The 10279-nt window shown below is 42.8% G+C and overlaps 1 long non-coding RNA gene across 1 annotated transcript; it reads left to right on the forward strand.

Annotated features, from left to right (window-relative positions):
* The first annotated feature begins 7666 nt into the window (after window positions 1-7666).
* On the forward strand, window positions 7667-9546 carry LOC307044182. Its single transcript, XR_013809556.1, has 2 exons — window positions 7667-9224; window positions 9445-9546. It is a non-coding gene; the product is annotated as an uncharacterized lncRNA (long non-coding RNA).
* The last annotated feature ends 733 nt before the right edge of the window (window positions 9547-10279 follow it).

The raw sequence follows: 10279 nt of genomic DNA on the forward strand, positions 1-10279 counted from the left end.
GATGTAGTTATTGCGTAATAATTATTGTGTTCCCACAAATTACTAATGCGTGGGAACATAATAACTAATGCGTGGGAACATAATAACTAATTAGTGGCCACACATTATTAATTTGTGGCCACACATTAATAATGCTTGGGAACATAATATTAATTCGTGGCCATGTATTAATATTTTTCTCACCAATGTCACCAGGGGGGCTCCGTATAGGTTCACTTTAAAGTAATTAAGTAATGTGTGTGTGTGTGTGTGTGTGTGTGTGTGTGTGTGTGTGTGTGTGTGTGTGTGTGTGTGTGTGTGTGTGTGTGTGTGTGTGTGTGTGTGTGTGTGTGTGTGTGTGTGTCTCTGTATTCCTGATGGTACACTGAGAGAATGAGCTCATAGTGCTGCTGATCACCATAAGCTAAACAGTCTGTATATTGCACTACATTTATATAATGTAAGCTTAGTTGTTACTTTGCCTGTGGGAATACGAAAAAAATGGTTAGATATACTGAATATTATTTGATCTATTCCACCACTTAATCCCAAATAATGTAGAGGTGTGTTGTAGGTGCCTTAAATAACCCATTATTTTAGAGTGAGATGTATTTTTATGTTCATATAATAGTGAGTTCAATGCCACCCCAAAATGATCACTGGTTACACCCTGGCCACCCAACTGAAAATGTCCTGGCTCTGTCACTGGAGGGAACTCGAGAGGGAACTCGAGAGGAGACTCGAGAGGGGGCTTGAGAGAGGGAACTCGAGAGGTGACTTGAGTGGGAACTCGAGAGGTGACTTGAAAGGAGGCTTGAGAGGGAACTCGAGAGGTGGCTTGAAATGGAACTTGAGAGGTGACTTGAAAGGAGACTTGAGAGGGGACTCGAGAGGGAACTTGAGCGGGAACTCGAGAGGGGACTCGAGAAGAGACTCGAGAGGGGACCTGAGACGGTCGGTTCGCCGACAGAACACGGGTGGCTGGAGTCGGCCGGAATGCCGACAGGACACGGGGAGCTGGCGTCGGCCGGTACGCCGACAGGACACGGGGAGCTGGCGTCGGCCGGAGAGCCAACAGGAGACGAGGGGCTGGAGTCGGCCGGTATGCCGACAGGACACGGGGAGCTGGCGTCGGCCGGAGAGCCAGTACTGGAGCCGAAACCATGGCTGCTGGGGCTGGTTCTGGAGCCGGAACCATGGCTGTTGGGCACGGAACAGAAGCCTGGACCCTGGCTGTGAAAGCCAGGTAATGGAGCACGGAAGCATAGCTTTGTGGGCCGGTATACTGGTGCACGGATCCATGGCTTTGTGGGCCGGTTCTGGAGCCGGAACCATGGCTGCTGGGGCCAGAACTGAGGCTGGAACCATGGCTGCTGGGGCCAGGACTGAGGCTGGAATCATGGCTGCTGGGGCCAGAACTGGGGCCGGAACCATGGCTGTATTGGCCGGTTCTGGAGCCGGAAACATGGCTGTGTGGGCCGGCACTGGAACCGTAACCACTGGAGCACGGCCTGGAATCTTGGTCTTGTGTCTCCTAGAGATTATTTGGAGGATCCGTGGGCCTCCCAAGGCCTGGTCATACCCCAGGAAAGGGTTAGAGGCTTCGGACAAGTCCTCAGGACAACTTGTGAAAAGTTGTAGCCACTCAGGCAACATGCTCCTGATGCTGCGTTCACACCGGATGCGATGTGACGTTTGGGGGCGGCACGATTACATGTAAAGTCAATGCAGAGACACGATCAGACACGAATTCGCTCCGACGGCGCGCATGAAGCGGTGGACGCGGCGCGAATCACGCGATTGAGGCGATTGAAGGGGGCCGCGTCAAACGCGAGAGTTCAAATTGTTCAACTCGAGCGTCAAATTCACGTGACGCGTTCTGGCGGAAGCCAATCAGAGGTGAGGATCTCAGCCTGCCGTCACTGACGTTCAACCAGAAAACATCAGCCATTAGCTGTTAGCAGTTAGCACACAGAGATCACAGCTCCTCATATCTGTTCAGAAACTGTACAGAAGTTAAACAAGTACACACCACAGACTGTCTGTGTCATGGTGAATACAGTCGCTGGTTTATTTATGTCTGTAGGCCGTTGTTATGAGTATGGAGTGAGCATATACAACGTTAGCTTAGCCTGGTCGACCCAATCTCCATTCAGAAAACAAGCATTTTAAAAGGTTTTTCGCCTGCCGTCTTGTCTGCAGACTTGTCAAGCATTAATTCATGGTTTTTACTAACCGGTATCAGTATGTTGTTACTTCGGCATCATTTAGAAATGTGTATTACAATTTAATCACGGTAAAATATGTTCATTTTGTTGTGGTTGTAGCTCCCGAGCCAGCGTGTCTTGTTTGAATGATGCGAGTAAACACAGCTGGCAGCCGCGGTGAAACTCGAGCGACTAGAGCGATACGATAGGAGCGTTTAGAGCGAAGCGAATATTCGCATCGCGTCCGGTGTGAACACAGCATGAGCCAGGGCTTGCGAGCAACCTCCTGACGTGCCTCCTTCAACGCAGCCTCTCTACCACGTCTAGATGAGGCGCCATTCCAAGTATAAAAGATGTACTCCAGAGAGTACCCAAGACATTCCGCCTGTAGAGCAAAATAATCAGAGTCTTCCAAGTCCAAAGTTGGTCGGTTCATTCTGTTAAAAATAGGACCCAAATGCAGAATGAGCAGGGAAGCAGATTTCAAAATGGAACAAAAGGCGAGCTTTATTCACAAAAGCTGAAAAAAACAAGAATCAGGTACAAGGCACTAGGTAGCATCCAAACAAAAAGGGACTGTGACCAACATGAAGGGAGACATGAACGACAAATAATGAAACAACACTGAACACAGGAAGAGACAAGACTAAATACAGGCAGGGGTTATCACGAGACGAGAAACAGCCTGGCAGGGGAGGAGAAACACAAGGGCAACAGGTGAACACAATCAGACAATTAGACACACCAGGGAAACTAACGACAGGGAGGACAGAACAGCAAAATAACCCCAACACTAGACACACAAAAACTCAAACCCTGACATAGACTTAAGACTTTTAAAGGCCTCTTGGAATGAAATTTAAGACAATGTTGACAATAACCAAAAAGTGAATATTCCTTAATTTTCAGCTTTTTTTCAACAAAATGCTATATGTTTTACGAGTGGACAGTCATTTTACCCTCATGTTAAAAATAGCAGTAGGCCTAGTGTAATTTGTCACTAGAAAAGATACAATTCTGAAAAATGTATTTTTGCTGGGGCCTCTGACTGGTTTGGGAAACATCTCCTAAATAGATACATGTTTAATACTACATGGTAAAAGTGCACCATATTAGTTGATTGTTAAGTAATGATATTTTTTATCAATATGAGTTTCATCTTCATAAGATAATTAAAGATAAGACTTTATTTATATTAAGGAAATTGTTGCAACAGAGAATATTCATTCTCAGCACAATAAGATTATAAACATCCCTTCATACTGTATGTCCCTCATGACTACTGGTTTTATTTCATAAACCATAAACTTGTGAACACACACACTATAACAAACTGATTACATTTAACTTTTCACGCAGACCTTTGATATATTTGTTATTTTGAACACATTTGTCATATAGTATTTTTAGATTTGTTTCTTTATTAATTGTTTTTCTGTTATATCTCTCACAGGCTCCGCCCTCTACTAGACTCTATGGGTACTACCTTATCATGCAAGCATTCACCTACTGAGATTTATATGGACGTAGCCGGCCCCGGGGCGGGCCTACCTGAATGCGTGCGCATCTCACTTCCGTATAAAAGGAGGCCTCGCCTCCTGACCACCATCCTTTACTCTTCAGCGAGCGGAGGTGATAGCCTAGCACTGAGTCCGAGACGTACTTTTTGAGAGAAAGGAAGAAAGAGAAAGAAAGATAGCGGGCGCCGATCCCCACCACCTCTGCTTCGAGTGTTTGGGGGACCAGGATATGGCCGAGGTGGTGCCTTTTCACGTTCGCCATTCCTTCCGAGTCTGGCGTCCATGGAAGTCCACCGCCCAGGGCTGTACTCTCCCTGGATGATGATAATGGCGGCGGGTGTGTGGGCTACTCGCTCATTGCTAGAGATGCCCCCGCCTCACCAGGTCAGAGCGATTATTGGGCCGCCATGTGATGTCCCTGAGATATCACGGCATGGCATTTTTCCAAAGACGACCGTGTTGATCGACTGGGAGCCCCCGTCTTTACGGAAGGGCTCTATGGATCGATCTCCTTGCTCACGGGATAAGGAGTAATCGCAGCGTGGCTTATTATTGCCCATCCCCAGCGGAAGAAACACCGTCCTACACTCCCCGCCCCTGCTGTAAACCCCAGTAAAGGGAGCCAGCAGGTGAGCGTGTGCACGTGAGTGGAATAAACCGAGTGCTGTCAAAGCACTGTGCGGGTTCAAGAGACGCTATTGCCGGCGTGCTGTTGTCAGAAAACACACCTTGCCTGGTATAATAGAGAACCGCAGTGACGCGTCTTAAAACCCGGAAGTAAGTTAGCATTTTTAGCACTTCCGGTTCCTTCCTCAAAAAGCAATGCATTTTTTCCATAGGGTTTTGGAAAATAGCTCGAAATAAGGTCTGTGGTTGACACAAATTTAAGAGGTAATTGACGTTTTGTTCTACGACATTAAATACATCAGCAGTGACCCCACTGAGGATTTTTGAAGAGTTTACGTGTCTGAAAAACGATGGTTGTTACCGAATGGCTGAAAAGGACTACAGAAATTGTCGAGGCCGTTGTACGTCATTACGCCGAACACGTAAACACTCCCGCTAAGTTTGTTTTCCCCTGTGTTGCGCTTGAAAGCAAGTACCTGCCTATCTTTAGTATCTGTATATCTATATCTGACCATTAGAATCTGTATTTTTGAAATTGTCGTTTTTAACACCGTAGTTTTACAAATTATAGAATAATTAATTACCAGTGTTTTCCAATTTTACTTGGCAGTTCGTTTCGTTGGCTAACGTTAGCTAAAGCTAGCGCTACTAGTTAGCTACGCAATGGTTTGTTGCTTTGCTCCGGGATGCAGCCACAGGTCTTCGCATGAAACGTGCTTGTTCTATCGTTTCCCGGCCAATGTTTTCCAAAGGATAGTCTGGATTCGTGCCATGAGGTAAGCTGACGTTACATTTTTGTCCATGTCACGGTGAAATATAAATAATGGGTAGTCACTGTATCGCCGTTATAGAGATGGCACTGCTGAAAGTTCTCTTGGACGTAAAATCACATGTACATTTTACATTTATATTAAATGTAATATTCCATCCCTCACATACTTTTGTATATATAACTTATATTTTGTTTTTCTTGTTATGCTGCTGCAACACAAACATTTCCCAAATTGGGATCAATACAGTAATATCTTATCTTAATTAATTAAGAAATATAACTGTTATAATTAGTGTAGCAGCTGACACCTATTTTCAATATGGATTAATCTACCATTTATTTCTTTAGTTCAATTTTCATCTATAAAAATGTCAAAATAGTGAAAATGTTCACGAGACTTATCAAAGTGCAAGGTTATATCTTTAGATGTTTTGTTTTAGCCTATGTACTGTATGTCTTAATGCTCTTACAGTATATGTGACGGTGTGACTTCCATGAAACTATATTTTATATCTTCCCAACAGATGAGCTGACAGGAAACCTTACACTCTAACAACCACAACATTGCAAAGGCGAGTAAATGTAAATTAAAAACAACTCACAATTTTGTATTTCTTCTTCCTTGCAGTGAGGTGAAGCTGACCTTGCACTTGGTGCCAGTAAGGATGTTCCTCACGCAGGCTGAATGTTTCTCCTTCCTTACTGACACAGAAGCCCTTGATTTGCAATGCTTCACTAATTGTCATTTCCCTTGCTCCGTAGGGACACTTTACCTCCAGCACAGCGGAAGACCCTACCTGACCATCCGGAGATGCCCCCAACAATCCTGATAGGGAGAGCCACGAATCTGACTCATGGATCTGAGTTGCAGTGGTGAAAGCCCTGACGCCCTCACATTCATTCATAGTCCCCCACTGTACAGACAAAACACCATCAAGGGGCTGTTGTTGCCCTAGCATCCTAGCAATAAAGGAAGCAGTCACACGCTTTGACCTCAGGACAGCTCCAAAGTTGCTGGCAGTCAACCTTCCTTTCCTGAACAAATGCCAGTTTGGGTTGGTTCGCTGACCAGTGGTAGCCACCTGAATTGCCCTCTGTTGCTCTTCAGACAATGCCATGCTTGCCACAATTGCCTCAGGTCCCTGATGCCCAACAGATTTGATAATTTCAGGAACAGTAAGTGTTTCCAAGCTGTAGTGTTCCTCTTCTGGCTCGGGGGAGAGAAGCCAAGAAATTCCTGAGAACCTGCCCCCGAGTCTGTCCCTCAGCCAGTCACGATCTTCGGAGGTGGGCTCTCTTGTCAGCGGGTTAAATTTGTTATTGGTTTCAACAGTCACATTAAAACAGTTACTAAATCAGCTTACTATCACCTAAAGAACATATCTAGGATTAAAAGACTAATGTCACAGCAGGATTTGGAAAAATGTGTCCATGCTTTTATCTTCAGTAGACTGGACTACTGCAATGGTGTCTTCACAGGTCTCACTAAAAAATCTATTAGAAAGCTGCAGCTGATTCAGAACAACGCTGCTCGAGTCCTCACTAACACTAAGAAAGAGGATCACATCACTCCTGTTCTGAAGCCTTTACACTGGTTCCTCACTGACACTAAGAAAGTGGATCAGATCGCTCCTGTTCTGAAGTCTTTACACTGGCTTCCTGTGTGTCAAAGAATAGATTTCAAAAATACTGCTGCTGTTTATAAAGCACTGAATGGTTTAAAAAAAAATGCATTTCTGACCTCCTGCTAAATTATGAACCATCCAGATCTCTTAGGTCTTCAGGGATGGGTCAGCTTTCTGTCCCAAGAGTCAGAACTAAACATGGTAAAGCAGCGTACAGTTATTATGCTCCACATATCTGGAGCAAACTCCCAGAAACCTGCAGGTCCGCTGCAACTTACTACTTTTAAATCCAGGCTGAGGACTTTTCTTTTTGTCGCTGCTTTTAATTGAACTATTCATATCTTAGACTGCACTGTAACTTTTATCCATGTATTTTTTCTTTTAATGTTTATTTTATTCGCTTTTCTTTTTAATGACTGATTTTAAATGCCATTTTCTTAATGTCTTTCATTTTTTGTAAAGCACTTTGAATTGCGTTGTGTTGAAAAGTGCTATATAAATAAACTTGCCTTGCCTTGCCTAATAAAGATTTCATGTGACACATACAATTGATTTGTTGATGGGAATTAATGTGAATAAATTAACTCGGTCTTAAAAGGTTAACGGTACTCTTGCTATCACTACTCACCGACACTATAAACCTTGTCCCTCATGCTAGCCCTGACAACACCGGTAAGCACAACTTCATCTAGGCTGCACTGTTACGTGTCCTGACTTGTAGTGGTTCTCTCCTCTATCTACACTCTTCTTGTCATCTTTGTAAAACGATATCAGACTGGTAATTGACACAGCCATGACTTCCAGTTAAATTCAGTGTGGCTAAAATGAAAAGCTCTGTTAAAATATGCAAGCAAGCGAAAGTCAAATTCAGCTTTATTGTCAAAAATTCTACATGTGTTATACATCCAGAAATATCGAAATATCGTTTCCCACAGTGTGACATGTATACATAAAACAAAAAAGGCCTAGATAAATGTGGTATACATTAAACAAAACGGGCCTAGATAACCGGGGTATACAGTTTAAAATGTTAATATATTTAAAGTGTTCAAAGTGCAGTTTCAGTGCAAGTCAGTTGAAACGATCTTAAGTTGGCGTGACGTTGAAGTCGTGCGACCCTGCTGCTGTACTGGCTTGTAGTTCGTTTATAGCATAACGTTAGCATTTCGCTTTTGGCGACTAGATTTATGATTCAAAAATTATAAAAGTAGGGTTGACATGTGGAGATTATCCGGCTGAACAAAACGTGAACCCTCTCTTAAATGTGTGTCAACCACAGACCTTATTTCGAGCTATTTTCCAAAATCCTATGGAGAATTTGCATTGGTTTTTCGCGAAGGAACCGGAAGAAGTTTACTTCCGGGTTTTACGACGCGTCACTGCGGTTCTCTATAGAGAGGCGAAGTCCCTCCCCTTCCGGGAGCCTCCATGGGACCCCGGAAGCGGAAAATTATACATTGAAGTCAATGGAGAGAGAAAAGTTATCTTTTGATCCCGTTTGAATTGTGCCACGAATGACACATATGATGTTTGTCAATCTTAAACAATCATTTCCATGCAAAAAAAGTCACAGTTTGTCGTAAAAATGCTGAAATATAAGACTATGAATAATACGCAACTAGAAAGACTACAAATCCCAAATGCATTCTGGGTCGCGTAAGTGATGTCATAGGCGATAATGCTCCAAGACTGGTTGTGACTCGCAAAGCAAAGAGGAAGAAGAAGACTGATTTATTCCCTCCAATAAATATAAGAGATTGCTCCAATAAATTCACTTTTACAAGATGCCTGTGTGCTTTGTACGAGGTTGTAATCACAAAAGAGATCATACCACTTGCTCGTTCTATCGCTTCCCGTCTGATGAAAGGACCAGGAGTCGTTGGACCAAACATATCAGGTAATATACATGTTTTGCATGGAACATAGTCAAGTTAGCTACCTAGCTAGTAGCGAGCATGTTAGTTAGCATTATATTACATTACTTAGCCTTGTCATTTGTATTAGCCTTAACATGAAGTAAACCAAAATGTTAAACAGTAAGAGTAGTCATGATGGTAAGTATTTTGTGAAACATTTGAAGAGTAGCCTATCGCCCCCTCCACCAGGTGCTAAGGGGGCGGGAGGTAGGCTAACGCCACATTAGTATCAGCGATCTTTTCTACTTAATGCTATCTGCACAAATGGTTAACATTGACCATTAAAAGATCAGGCAGTTCAGGGAGAGTCGAAGGAAGGCAGGCAGCTTTGCATGACATTCTTCTGGACGTGTTTCATTGTGATGATAGTGAGAGTGAGTCAATCTGTTTGTTGGAAAGACAGTAGTTGAGTGATTACTGAGAGAAAATTATTAAAAGAGATAATTATTCAGTGTTGTTACTTTAAAGTGTTGTTACTGACCTTTTTCTCTTTTATTTTCTTTACCTCACCTGTAACTGCTGAGACCCTGAGGAACATGCACACTGGTCTGACCTGCTCTGGTAACCTGATTTCCACTGTACGTAATAGTATTTGGTTATGGTATATTATTTATATACATCAAAGGCACAATGCACCCCTCAGAGACACACATGTATTGAGTGTGATATTTTGCATTGGTCATGTGAAATCATCTTTACACACTAGAAAACTGTAGGAGCGGCAACTTGTTTTGAAATTGAATTTTTAATATCCGATAATAAAGTTGATCTGTTTTCTTTATTCTTCTCTCTTCCCAGCTCCATCCATCACCATTCTCTGTTCCTGCCAGGTCCTGCTTGCTAATCAATGCTCATATTTTTTTTACACAATTACAAATAAAGTCAATGTATTGTATGACATGAAGTTGTGCTTCATTCTGAGTCAATAATAAATTCATTCTGCCTTCAGCTGCAAAATTATTGTGGACTGCACCGACATCCATGTAGCAGCCCCCCCCCCCCCCCAGTAAGATGAACCAAGCAAAGCTGACATACTCAACATACAGCTGTGCTCTTAAGTTTACATGAAGAATTTGTGAAATATTGGTAATAACAGGTTTAAATGATTATTAGTAATTAATTATATAATTTTCTCATCGTAGATGAGCAGACAGGGAGCAGATGAGAAAAGCAGAATATGCAGCTGCCATTTTCCACATGGAAAAGAGAAAGGGCCAAGTGTATTTGAGTGGACAAAAGAGAAATCCCAAATACGAAAAATAAAATTATACAATTTAGATATGTATACAAATAAATACATATCCTATATACAGTACACCATCATGTATAATGATGGTGTATGATGTAGAAGGAAGTGTGGTAGATAACAATTAAATATAGAGTTACATACAGATCCATGTTACAGCAAAAGATGGAATAACTAAGAAGCACACAGTATAATAATAATTACACGCAACAATTAAATAACTGCTCAGCATCTCCACCACAATCCCAATCTGCTGTGTCCTGTTTTCCTCCCCTCTGCATAACACCCCATCACACATACGAAACACAACGCAGAGTCCGAGGGTGTTAAGAGTATGTTTATTTAAATGTCCTCCTCTCTACTGGCCAACACAGGGAGCATATGCTG

This window comes from Notothenia rossii, assembly GCF_949606895.1.
Source record: "Notothenia rossii genome assembly, chromosome: 6".
In the NCBI taxonomy this organism is placed as follows: Eukaryota; Metazoa; Chordata; class Actinopteri; order Perciformes; family Nototheniidae; genus Notothenia; species Notothenia rossii.